The sequence below is a fragment of the Corella eumyota genome, chromosome 5, assembly GCF_963082875.1.
Source record: "Corella eumyota chromosome 5, kaCorEumy4.1, whole genome shotgun sequence".
In the NCBI taxonomy this organism is placed as follows: domain Eukaryota; kingdom Metazoa; phylum Chordata; class Ascidiacea; order Phlebobranchia; family Corellidae; genus Corella; species Corella eumyota.
This window is the reverse complement of record NC_137494.1, coordinates 6,162,945-6,177,810: the sequence shown is the minus strand read 5'-3', so window position 1 is coordinate 6,177,810 and position 14,866 is coordinate 6,162,945.

The following is a 14,866-nucleotide window of genomic DNA, read 5'->3' as shown; positions in this document are numbered from 1 at the left end:
AATTTTTAGTATGTTTGTTATTATCCCAACGAATCGCAAACCTCCTATTTACGACATTTAATTATTACTAATTACTAATTAATAGGTGTTTGTTTATTAAAATTTAAAGGTTGTTTTTAATTTTTTAAATCTTGGTCAATTGTATATTATGATATTACTAACTTAAAAATAAATTTTAATTTTTATCACTAATTACTTAATAATAGGTGTTTGTTTATTAAAATTTAAAGGTTGTTATTAATTTCTTAAATTTTTGTCAATTGTATATCATGATATTAGTAACTCAAAAACGAATTTAATTTTTGTCACTAATTACTAATTAATAGGTGTTTGTTTATTTAAATTTAAAGATTGTTATTAGGTTTTTAAATTTTGGTCGGTTTTATCTTATAATATTTATAATTCGAAAATAAATTAAAAAATAATTTTTGTTTGTTTTTTATATTTAAATGCTGGTTTGTTCATTAAAAATTAAAGTTCGACATTAAGCATTAAAAATTTGGTATGATGTATTTTATAATATAAGTAATTAAAAAACATATTAGAAAAATAATTTTCGTTTATTTATCATATTTAAATGCTTGTTTATTTAATAAAATTTAATTTTAAGAATTTAAAATTTACTATAATTTATATCCTTATATCACCAACTTAAAACTGGGTTAAATATTAGTTTTTGTTTGTATAATATATATAAATGCTTGTTTGTTTATTAAAAATCAAAGGTTTGTAATATTCTTAGTTAATGTTTGTGCATATCTTTTTTTATTTATAAAAAATTATGTTAAAAATAATCAAATATTTTCGAACCATATTTTATTTATCAAATAAATCTAGTTTTTTTATTATTACAAGTGCTTACTTAAGCTATGTATACAATTTTGCATCATTGAAAGGTCGTGGCAGTTAGCTCAGTGCGAAAGGCTCACAACTCTCAGTACTGAGTTCCGAGGTTTGGTTCCCAACTCCTCAAATTAATCAACTTACCAATTTTTTGTATTTTGCGTACATAGAGCCGGTCATATGATCACGTGACCTAGTACACTAGTAAAAAAGTTAAAACAAATTTTTTTTTTTTAAATCAAAAGATAACTATACCAATAAAACCGCACTGTTCTAAAAGCCGTGCTTGAAAAAATTTTTTAGCAAACATTAATATTTCCAAGAGTTATGACAAATTTATGACATTGATTTTTAAATTTTTTTAGAACTGTTTTGGTATGACTAATGCTCAAGATAAAGAAATTTTCGAAAATAATCAGAAGAACAAAAAACGTTTTTTTATTTCGCGTACATTGAATTGTTCGCGCGACCTTTTGACCTAATTAAACCCAAAATAAAAATTACCTCAAACTTTTGTTTTACTGAAAATTTTTGCGAAATGTTTTATCTTGAATGTTAGTTAGGCCAATGCGCGTCTAATAAAATACAAAATTTTAGGTTTTAAGATTTCTTATATTTTTAATAAAAGTTTCATAACTTTTATGAATATTAATATTTTCGAAAAACATTTTGTAAACACAGTAATTGGACCTGTGCGGTTCTAACACAACAATTATTTTCCGATTTAAAATTTTTAATTTTTTTTTAAAAAATTTGTATGCAATATCATTGGCCAAAATATTACGTGACCTAATTAAACCAAAAATAAAAATTACCTCAAACTTTTGTTTTACTGAAAATTTTCGCGAAATGTTTTATCGTGAATGTTAGTTAGGCCAATGCGCGTCTAATAAAATACAAAATTTTAGGTTTTGAGATTTCATAAATTTTTAATAAAAGTTTCATAACTTTTATGAATATTAATATTTTCGAAAAATATTTTGTAAACACGGTAATTGGACCTGTGCGGTTCTAACACAACAATTGATTTTCGATTTAAAATTTTTTATTTGTTTTTAAAAAATTTGTATGCAATATCATTGGCCAAAGATATCACGTGACATAATTAAACCCAAAATAAAAATTACCTCAAACTTTTGTTTTACTGAAAATTTTCGCGAAATGTTTTATCTTGAATGTTAGTTAGGCTAATGCGCGTCTAATAAAATACAAAATTTCAGGTTTTGAGATTTCATAAAATTTTAATAAAAGTTTCATAACTTTTATAAATATTAATATTTTCGAAAAATATTATGTAAACACGGTAATTGGACCTGTGCGGTTCTAACACAACAATTATTTTTCGATTTAAAATTTTTAATTTTTTTTCAAAAAATTTGTATGCAATATCATTGGCCAAAAATATCACGTGACCTAATTAAACCCAAAATAAAAATTACCTCAAACTTTTGTTTTACTGAAAATTTTCGCGAAATGTTTTATCTTGAATGTTAGTTAGACCAATGTGCGTCTAATAAAATACAAAATTTTAGGTTTTGAGATAGATTTCATAAATTTTTAATAAAAGTTTCATAACTTTAATAAATATTATTATTTTTGAAAAATTTTGTAAACACTGTAATTGGACCTGTGCGGTTCTAACACAACAATTATTTTTCAATTTAAAATTTTTAATTTTTTTTCAAAAAATTTGTATGCAATATCATTGGCCAAAAATATCACGTGACCTAATGAAAACCAAAATAAAAATTACCTCAAACTTTTGTTTTACTGAAAATTTTCGCAAAATGTTTTATCTTGAATGTTAGTTAGGCCAAATGCGCGTGTAATAAAATACAAAATTTTAGGTTTTGAGATTTCATAAATTTTTAATAAAAGTTTCATAACTTTTATGAATATTAATATTTTCGAAAAATATTTTGTAAACACGGTAACTGGACCTGTGCGGTTCTAACACAACAATTATTTTTCGATTTAAATTTTTAATTTTTTTTAAAAAAATTTGTATGCAATATCATTGGCCAAAAATATCACGTGACCTAATTAAACCCAAAATAAAAATTATCTCAAACTTTTGTTCTACTCAAAATTTTTGCAAAATGTTTTATCTTGATTGTTAGTTAGGCCAATGCGCGCCTAATTAAATATAAAATTTCAGATTTTGAGATTTCATAAATTTTTAATAAAAGTTTCATAACTTTTATGAATATTAATATTTTCAAAAAATATTTTGTAAACACTGTAAATGGACCTGTGCGGTTCTAATACAACAATTATTTTTCGATTTAAAATTTTTAATTTTTTTTTTTTAAATTTGTATGCAATATCCTTGGCCAAAAATATCACGTGACCTAATTAAACCCAAAATAAAAATTACCTCAAACTTTTGTTTTACTCAAAATTTTTGCGAAATGTTTTATCTTGAATGTTAGTTAGGCCAATGCGCGTCTAATAAAAAACAAAATTTTAGGTTTTGAGATTTCATAAATTTTTAATAAAAGTTTCATAACTTTTATGAATATTAATATTTTTGAAAAATATTATGTAAACACGGTAATTGGACCTGTGCGGTTCTAACACAACAATTATTTTTCGATTTAAAATTTTTAATTTTTTTTCAAAAAATTTGTATGCAATATCATTGCCCAAAATATCACGTGACCTAATTAAACCCAAAATAAAAATTACCTCAAACTTTTGTTTTACTGAAAATTTTCGCGAAATGTTTTATCGTGAATATTAGTTAGGCCAATGCGCGTCTAATAAAATACAAAATTTTAGGTTTTGAGATTTCATAAATTTTTAATAAAAGTTTCATAACTTTTATGAATATTAATATTTTCGAAAAATATTTTGTAAACACAGTAATTGGACCTGTGCGGTTCTAACACAACAATTATTTTTCGATTTAAAATTTTTTATTTTTTTTTTAAAAATTTGTATGCAATATCATTGGCCAAAAATATCACGTGACCTAATTAAACCAAAAATAAAAATTACCTCAAACTTTTGTTTTACTGAAAATTTTCGCGAAATGTTTTATCGTGAATGTTAGTTAGGCCAATGCGCGTCTAATAAAATACAAAATTTTAGGTTTTGAGATTTCATAAATTTTTAATAAAAGTTTCATAACTTTTATGAATATTAATATTTTCGAAAAATATTCTGTAAACACAGTAATTGGACCTGTGCGGTTCTAACACAACAATTATTTTTCGATTTAAAATTTTTTATTTGTTTTTAAAAAATTTGTATGCAATATCATTGGCCAAAGATATCACGTGACATAATTAAACCCAAAATAAAAATTACCTCAAACTTTTGTTTTACTGAAAATTTTCGCGAAATGTTTTATCTTGAATGTTAGTTAGGCTAATGCGCGTCTAATAAAATACAAAATTTCAGGTTTTGAGATTTCATAAAATTTTAATAAAAGTTTCATAACTTTTATAAATATTAATATTTTCGAAAAATATTATGTAAACACGGTAATTGGACCTGTGCGGTTCTAACACAACAATTATTTTTCGATTTAAAATTTTTAATTTTTTTTCAAAAAATTTGTATGCAATATCATTGGCCAAAAATATCACGTGACCTAATTAAACCCAAAATAAAAATTACCTCAAACTTTTGTTTTACTGAAAATTTTCGCGAAATGTTTTATCTTGAATGTTAGTTAGACCAATGTGCGTCTAATAAAATACAAAATTTTAGGTTTTGAGATAGATTTCATAAATTTTTAATAAAAGTTTCATAACTTTAATAAATATTATTATTTTTGAAAAATTTTGTAAACACTGTAATTGGACCTGTGCGGTTCTAACACAACAATTATTTTTCAATTTAAAATTTTTAATTTTTTTTCAAAAAATTTGTATGCAATATCATTGGCCAAAAATATCACGTGACCTAATGAAAACCAAAATAAAAATTACCTCAAACTTTTGTTTTACTAAAAATTTTCGCAAAATGTTTTATCTTGAATGTTAGTTAGGCCAAATGCGCGTGTAATAAAATACAAAATTTTAGGTTTTGAGATTTCATAAATTTTTAATAAAAGTATCATAACTTTTATGAATATTAATATTTTCGAAAAATATTTTGTAAACACGGTAACTGGACCTGTGCGGTTCTAACACAACAATTATTTTTCGATTTAAATTTTTAATTTTTTTTAAAAAAATTTGTATGCAATATCATTGGCCAAAAATATCACGTGACCTAATTAAACCCAAAATAAAAATTATCTCAAACTTTTGTTCTACTCAAAATTTTTGCAAAATGTTTTATCTTGATTGTTAGTTAGGCCAATGCGCGTCTAATAAAATACAAAATTTTAGGTTTTGAGATTTCATAAATTTTTAATAAAAGTTTCATAACTTTTATGAATATTAATATTTTTGAAAAATATTTTGTAAACACGGTAATTGGACCTGTGCGGTTCTAACACAACAATTATTTTTCGATTTAAAATTTTTTATTTGTTTTTAAAAAATTTGTATGCAATATCATTGGCCAAAGATATCACGTGACATAATTAAACCCAAAATAAAAATTACCTCAAACTTTTGTTTTACTGAAAATTTTCGCGAAATGTTTTATCTTGAATGTTAGTTAGGCTAATGCGCGTCTAATAAAATACAAAATTTCAGGTTTTGAGATTTCATAAAATTTTAATAAAAGTTTCATAACTTTTATAAATATTAATATTTTCGAAAAATATTATGTAAACACGGTAATTGGACCTGTGCGGTTCTAACACAACAATTATTTTTCGATTTAAAATTTTTAATTTTTTTTCAAAAAATTTGTATGCAATATCATTGGCCAAAAATATCACGTGACCTAATTAAACCCAAAATAAAAATTACCTCAAACTTTTGTTTTACTGAAAATTTTCGCGAAATGTTTTATCTTGAATGTTAGTTAGACCAATGTGCGTCTAATAAAATACAAAATTTTAGGTTTTGAGATAGATTTCATAAATTTTTAATAAAAGTTTCATAACTTTAATAAATATTATTATTTTTGAAAAATTTTGTAAACACTGTAATTGGACCTGTGCGGTTCTAACACAACAATTATTTTTCAATTTAAAATTTTTAATTTTTTTTCAAAAAATTTGTATGCAATATCATTGGCCAAAAATATCACGTGACCTAATGAAAACCAAAATAAAAATTACCTCAAACTTTTGTTTTACTAAAAATTTTCGCAAAATGTTTTATCTTGAATGTTAGTTAGGCCAAATGCGCGTGTAATAAAATACAAAATTTTAGGTTTTGAGATTTCATAAATTTTTAATAAAAGTATCGTAACTTTTATGAATATTAATATTTTCGAAAAATATTTTGTAAACACGGTAACTGGACCTGTGCGGTTCTAACACAACAATTATTTTTCGATTTAAATTTTAAATTTTTTTTAAAAAAATTTGTATGCAATATCATTGGCCAAAAATATCACGTGACCTAATTAAACCCAAAATAAAAATTATCTCAAACTTTTGTTCTACTCAAAATTTTTGCAAAATGTTTTATCTTGATTGTTAGTTAGGCCAATGCGCGCCTAATTAAATATAAAATTTCAGATTTTGAGATTTTATAAATTTTTAATAAAAGTTTCATAACTTTTATGAATATTAATATTTTCAAAAAATATTTTGTAAACACTGTAAATGGACCTGTGCGGTTCTAATACAACAATTATTTTTCGATTTAAAATTTTTAATTTTTTTTTTTAAATTTGTATGCAATATCCTTGGCCAAAAATATCACGTGACCTAATTAAACCCAAAATAAAAATTACCTCAAACTTTTGTTTTACTCAAAATTTTTGCGAAATGTTTTATCTTGAATGTTAGTTAGGCCAATGCGCGTCTAATAAAAAACAAAATTTTAGGTATTGAGATTTCATAAATTTTTAATAAAAGTTTCATAACTTTTATGAATATTAATATTTTTGAAAAATATTATGTAAACACGGTAATTGGACCTGTGCGGTTCTAACACAACAATTATTTTTCGATTTAAAATTTTTAATTTTTTTTCAAAAAATTTGTATGCAATATCATTGCCCAAAATATCACGTGACCTAATTAAACCCAAAATAAAAATTACCTCAAACTTTTGTTCTACTCAAAATTTTTGTAAAATGTTTTATCTTGAATGTTAGTTAGGCCAATGCGCGCCTAATTAAATATAAAATTTCAGATTTTGAAATTTCATAAATTTTTAATAAAAGTTTCATAACTTTTATGAATATTAATATTTTTAAAAAATATTTTGTAAACACGGTAATTGGACCTGTGCGGTTCTAATACAACAATTATTTTTCGATTTAAAATTTAAAATTTTTTTTAAAAATTTGTATGCAATATCATTGGCCAAAAATATCACGTGACCTAATTAAACCCAAAATAAAAATTACCTCAAACTTTTGTTTTACTGAAAATTTTCGCGAAATGTTTTATCTTGAATGTTAGTTAGGCCAATGCGCGTGTAATAAAATACAAAATTTTAGGTTTTGAGATTTCATAAATTTTTAATAAAAGTTTTATAACTTTTATGAATATTAATATTTTCGAAAAATATTTTGTAAACACGGTAATTGGACCTGTGCGGTTCTAACACAACAATTATTTTTCGATTTAAAATTTTTTATTTTTTTTTTTAAATTTGTATGCAATATCATTGGCCAAAAATATCACGTGACCTAATTAAACCAAAAATAAAAATTACCTCAAACTTTTGTTTTACTGAAAATTTTCGCGAAATGTTTTATCGTGAATGTTAGTTAGGCCAATGCGCGTCTAATAAAATACAAAATTTTAGGTTTTGAGATTTCATAAATTTTTAATAAAAGTTTCATAACTTTTATGAATATTAATATTTTCGAAAAATATTTTGTAAACACAGTAATTGGACCTGTGCGGTTTTAACACAACAATTGATTTTCGATTTAAAATTTTTTATTTGTTTTTAAAAAATTTGTATGCAATATCATTGGCCAAAAATATCACGTGACCTAATTAAACCCAAAATAAAAATTACCTCAAACTTTTGTTTTACTGAAAATTTTCGCGAAATGTTTTATCTTGAATGTTAGTTAGGCCAATGCGCGTGTAATAAAATACAAAATTTCAGGTTTTGAGATTTCATAAATTTTTAATAAAAGTTTCATAACTTTTATGAATATTAATATTTTCGAAAAATATTTTGTAAACACGGTAATTGGACCTGTGCGGTTCTAACACAACAATTATTTTTTGATTTAAAATTTTTAATTTTTTTTCAAAAAATTTGTATGCAATATCATTGGCCAAAAATATCACGTGACCTAATTAAACCCAAAATAAAAATTACCTCAAACTTTTGTTTTACTGAAAATTTTCGCGAAATGTTTTATCTTGAATGTTAGTTAGACCAATGTGCGTCTAATAAAATACAAAATTTTAGGTTTTGAGATAGATTTCATAAATTTTTAATAAAAGTTTTATAACTTTAATGAATATTATTATTTTTGAAAAATTTTGTAAACACTGTAATTGGACCTGTGCGGTTCTAACACAACAATTATTTTTCGATTTAAAATTTTTAATTTTTTTTCAAAAAATTTGTATGCAATATCATTGGCCAAAAATATCACGTGACCTAATGAAAACCAAAATAAAAATTACCTCAAACTTTTGTTTTACTGAAAATTTTCGCGAAATGTTTTATCTTGAATGTTAGTTAGGCCAAATGCGCGTGTAATAAAATACAAAATTTTAGGTTTTGAGATTTCATAAATTTTTAATAAAAGTTTCATAACTTTTATGAATATTAATATTTTCGAAAAATATTTTGTAAACACTGTAATTGGACCTGTGTGGTTCTAACACAACAATTATTTTTCGATTTAAAATTTTTTAATTTTTTTTAAAAAAATTTGTATGCAATATCATTGGCCAAAAATATCACGTGACCTAATTAAACTCAAAATAAAAATTACCTCAAACTTTTGTTTTACTGAAAATTTTCGCGAAATGTTTTATTTTGAATGTTAGTTAGGCCAATGCGCGTGTAATAAAATACAAAATTTTAGGTTTTGAGATTTCATAAATTTTTAATAAAAATTTCATAACTTTTATGAATATTAAATATTTCGAAAAATATTTTGTAAACACTGTAATTGGACCTGTGCGGTTCTAACACAACAATTATTTTTCGATTTAAATTTTTTTATTTTATTTTTTAAATTTGTATGCAATATCATTGGCCAAAAATATCACGTGACCTAATTAAACCCAAAATAAAAATTACCTCAAACTTTTGTTTTACTGAAAATTTTTGCGAAATGTTCTATCTTGAATGTTAGTTAGGCCAATGCAGGTCTAATAAAATACAAAATTTTAGGTTTTGAGATTTCATAAATTTTTAATAAAAGTTTTATAACTTTTATGAATATTAATATTTTCGAAAAATATTTTGTTAACACAGTAATTGGACCTGTGCGGTTCTAACACAACAATTACTTTTCGATTTAAATTTTTTTATTTTTTTTCAAAAAATTTGTATGCAAATATCATTGGCCAAAAATATTACGTGACCTAATGAGTCCCAAAATAAAAATTACCCCAAACTTTTGTTTTACTGAAAATTTTTGCGAAATGTTTTATCTTGAATGTTAGTTAGGCCAATGCAGGTCTAATTAAATACAAAATTTTAGGTTTTGAGATTTCATAAATTTTTAATAAAAGTTTCATAACTTTTATGAATATTACTATTTAAAAAAAATATTTTGTAAACACGGTAATTAGACCTGTGCGGTTCTAACACAACAATTATTTTTCGATTTAAAATTTTTTATTTTTTTTTAAAAAATTTGTATGCAATCTCATTGGCCAAAAATATCACGTGACCTAATTAAACCCAAAATAAAAATTACCTCAAACTTTTGTTTTACTCAAAATTTTCGCGAAATGTTTTATCTTGAATGTTAGTTAGGCCAATGCGCATCTAATAAAATACAAAATTTTAGGTTTTGAGATTTCATAAATTTTTAATAAAAGTATCATAACTTTTATGAATATTAATATTTTCGAAAAATATTATGTAAACACGGTAATTGGACCTGTGCGGTTCTAACACAACAATTATTTTTCGATTTAAAATTTTTTATTTTTTTTCAAAAAATTATTTTCCGATTTAAAATTTTTTAATTTTTTAAAAAAAAATTTGTATGCAAATAATCATTGGCCAAAAATATCACGTGACCTAATTAAACCCAAAATAAAAATTACCTCAAACTTTTGTTTTACTGAAAATTTTCGCGAAATGTTTTATCTTGAATGTTAGTTAGGCCAATGCGCGTCTAATAAAATACAACATTTTAGGTTTTGAGATTTCATAAATTTTTAATGAAAGTTATGTGTTGTAATGATCAATACTGCCTGTAAAACAAAAAATATATTTAATAAAATATTACATAACGTAATTTGAAAACTTAAATTACACGCGATATATGAATATAAACTGTATACGTAATATAAAAATAATGTAATTTTTGTTCTGTTCAATATTTTTTGAATTTTTTTATCTTAGGTGTTCTTTTGAGTGTTTTAACATTAATATAATCTCAAGTTAAAGTAACGACATCCAACTATTTTGAAATACTTTAAAAATAAAATTTTACTATGATTGTTTAAATTTTTTTTAATTTAACTGTAAAACAATTTTTTAATTTAATTATTTTTTTATTTCAATTTACTATTGAACCCTTATTATGGTTCGAAATCTTAGATTTCGAAACATATTGTTATTGTCAGTGTATTTATTATTTATTCTTACTAATCCGAATTTTGAAATCGAATAACTTTTGATTTTGTGTATATAAATTTTTAAAATTTTATTATGTTGTTTTTTATTATATTGTGTTTCAATCCTCCTATTTTGATAATTTTAATCTTATTAATTAGTAATTAATAGGTGTTTGTTTATTAAAATTTAGAGATCGTTATTAAGTTTTCAAATTTTGGTCAGTTATATATCATAATATTAATAACTCGAAAATGGATTAAAAATTAAATTTTTGTTTGTTTATTATATTTAAATTCTTGTTTGTTTATTAAAAATTAAAGTTTGATATTAAGCATTTTAAATTTAATATAATGTATTTTATGATATTAGTATTTAAATACATGTTTAAAAAAAAAAAAATTTAGTAAAATGTATATCTTGATATTAACAACATAAAACTGGGTTAAAAAATTAATTTTATTTGTATAATATATATAAATGCTTGTTTGTTTATTAAAAATCAAAGATATGTAATATTCTTAGTTAAGGTGTAATTATTTTTTTTTTATAAAATAACGAATCAGTGTGAGTTTAACGCTTGAATAATTTAATAGCGTTCTGGTCGCCGTCAAAAATCGTCCTTTTCGCTGTCCATTAAAGTAAAATATATTGGTTGAAAATTTAAGTAAAATGTTAAAGTATAAGTAAAAAATGTGTAATTTTTTTTTTAATTGTTTTGTTATTATTATATTTTAATACTCGTTTGATTACCAAAAATTAAGATCGGTATTTTGCTTTTAAATTTAGTTTACTTTCATATTACAATATCAATGAATACGTGTTCGTTTGTTAAAATTAGGTTTAAATTAAAAAAAGTTAATATTTAAATTTATAATTTATTTAATAAACCTACTAAATAAATTATATTTATAAAAAAAAATCAAACGATTTCGAACCATATTTTATTTATCAAATAAATCTAGTTTAAATTAAGTATACGATTTCGAACCATGTTTTATTTATCAAATAAATCTAGTTCCTTTTTTTAATTTTATAATTTTTTTTTTAATGCAAGATGGTGCACGAGAGTCGCTTTTTTCCAAATTTTATTTTTCAATAAAAACGTGAATTTTAAATTGTTAAAAACAGGTTTAAAACGTTAAATTGGCTTATAGTAGACTAAGTAAGTGCCTTTTTTGCAAAAAATGCCAAAATATTTTTTTTCATTTTTGGCCAAATTTAGCAAAAACGCCAAGGCTATAAACTGCACACCCTAGAAGGGTGGCTTACCCATGTAAAATAACTGCCAAACTTTTTTAAAAATATACCATTAAATTAACATTTGCCACTATTTGTATTACACACAACATTTTTGAAATTATTTTTGGAAAAATTTAGGAATATTTTTTTGTTTTTAAATTATATTTTTTGAAACGAGTTCACTTAGTATTTACACAGACAAAAAGGTTTATAATAACGTGGCATTAGTTCCAGTTTTTTTTATAATAGTTTTTATCCTATATTTAAAAAACATTTTTATCTTAAATTAAAATACAGTAACGACATTCTTTATCATCTATTTATGCCTTTTAACTCTGGTTCGTTAGTAATAAGCCATTGCACCACGCCAAGGTCAACCAGAAAGCAACAGGTTATTTTATCCAATAGGAAAGCAAACGATAAGATTTTAAAGGAATTTTGGAAAGGAAGTGATAGAATGTTTCTCTAGAATAGAATCAACGAATTTCTTTAGGCATCTACACTTTAACTTAAAAGCCTTTTTTACTATAGTTATGCTTATATTTATCTATTTGTTTATACATAAATTTAAAATAATCAAACGAATTTAAACAATGTTTTATTTGTCAATTTTATCTAGCCACCGTGCTATTTAGCCTGTGTTAGAGCAATTAACGCCTAATTTTATTATGTTTTTAAAAATAAATACTACATATAACAAAAAGAGTTAAAAAAAAATAAACTTACCATGATTTTATCATTTTATCCAAATCAATGCATTTTAAAAACTTCAAAAACAATTTGCCTTATATATATCTAAGTTAAACGCTAGGTGTAAAATAATTTATATGGCTTTTTATTTAAAAAAAAATTAAATAACTATATATTAAATAGTTCATTTTATACTAAAAATATATTTTAAATACTATCCAACATAAATATAGCAATTGGCTAATGCCAAAACGTCAGACAATTTGCCCTTTGTTACGTCACAAAAAGTATAATAGGCAATGTCAGGAAAAAAATTTGGAAAAATTTACCCCTATTTTTGATTATCGGAAGTTACGTTCTGTATAATCATTCTACGAGTTATCTATTTACTATTTATTTTCTACGGAAACTATTTTATTCAAGTATGAAGATCCAAGGAAACGAATACTTGAAAAAACCAACCGAGTCTGAAAAGACTACATGCCAAGCTCGTGGCTATAACTTGAGCGACGATTTTCTGGGCGGAGGAGCCGCAGGAAGGGTGTTTTTGGCGACACCAACGAAAGATCAGGTCGCCAGGAACCCCAGAATTGGTCTTATCTCCCGTGAATCCAAGGTAGGGTGTATATTTTATCATGACAGCCTACGTAATGTGATAAAATGACGTAGGTTTGTATGTTACTAATGTATTTTTAAGTGGCCCTTTATCCAAAAATTCCGTAAATTTTATGCTAAACTTTTTTTATAGTGACGTCATAATAAGGGCTTGTTAACTCATTGCCATGTATACAAAAATATTTTCATTCACTTACTACTGACAGATTGTATAATAAACACCTTTTTACCTTCTATTTTACTTGTTTACAGGTGGCTATTAAGATCATCTACCTTGACCTGGGTGCACAATTGCTTGGTAGAAGTGCCAAGTTGGTGCCCAAGGAGATTAGTCTGCTAGATTGCTTCTTCGGATCTCCGAATGTTGTGAGTATTTACTACCAACAAATTACTCTTAATATTTGTATTACTTACCCTTTATAAGCATGAATTTTTGTATATTTTACTAGTTTGCGCAACAGAATGCTTAATGTAACGCATTACAACTAATTCAAAAAGCATAAAAAGTTTTTATTTTGTGTATAAATAAGCAAAAAGTATGCTAGTTTCGAGTGTTTCTGTAAAAATGAATCAAATATTTTGATTAAGACCTGGTTGATTGACGTGTTTGTCATGCACAAGCGAGTGTTCCTAGTCATGGAATACATGAAACTCGGTAATCTGAAGCAACTCCTCTACAAGCTGAAGGAGAGAAAGGAGAAGTACCTCGATGAGGAGAAATCCTGTGCCATGTTCCGGAACATTGTCGAAGGTGTTCACTACCTGCATGGACTTGGCATCGCTCATCGGTAAGATTTTTAGGCCTCTTTTTGGTTCTGTCGAAATGTGATATATTTGTATTAGTTTAATTGACGATGTTTTTGCTTATCAAGTGTTCTTAAATAACAGTTTTTTTTTAAAAGAAGGGTGCAAATATATGTGGTATTTCAAAGAAACAATAAAAATGCCTTTAGTTTCGTCGTTTTAGGTAAATTGCGGGCATGCACTCCGCTATTTTACCCTTTTTTACCTGCTAACCGTTAATAAAATTACAAATTAGACGTTAATTAAAGTATTATAACACAAAACATGTGCAAAAAAACCCAAAACTCGGTTTACCTGACTCTAATCGTAATTAAACAGAGATTTGAAACCCGAAAACATTCTGATTTCCGGTGACTTCAATGTCAAGATCGCCGACTTTGGTCTTGCCACCGAGGTGACCGACCCGGTGACTTTAGACGAGGTTATGCGCGAAACATTCTGCGGGACCCCATCCTGCATGGCCCCGGAAATAGCTTTGAGAAAGAAGTATGACGCACTCTGTGCTGATCGCTGGAGCCTGTAAGTTAAAAATATTTAAGTAGGCTTTTAATTTAACTGTTTGTATTTCGCAAGCATGAGCATGATCGTCTTTTTTTGTGAAGTCTTACCTTATTATTGCCTTTTCAAAATTTTAAACGTTTTTATTGACTTTGCATTACCTATTTGATTGTTCTGTTAAAAATGCAGCTTTCATGAGCCTAAATCCAAATACATAAGGTTAATAAAAACATTGTGCGATCAATAAAAACAAACGCAAAATCCTTCAAATTAGTTAAAATGTGTTGTTTACGGTTGTTAATTGGTTTTATTCAGTGGAGTAATCTTGTATGTAATGGTACACGGTGTGTACCCATTTCCCTGCAAGACTTACG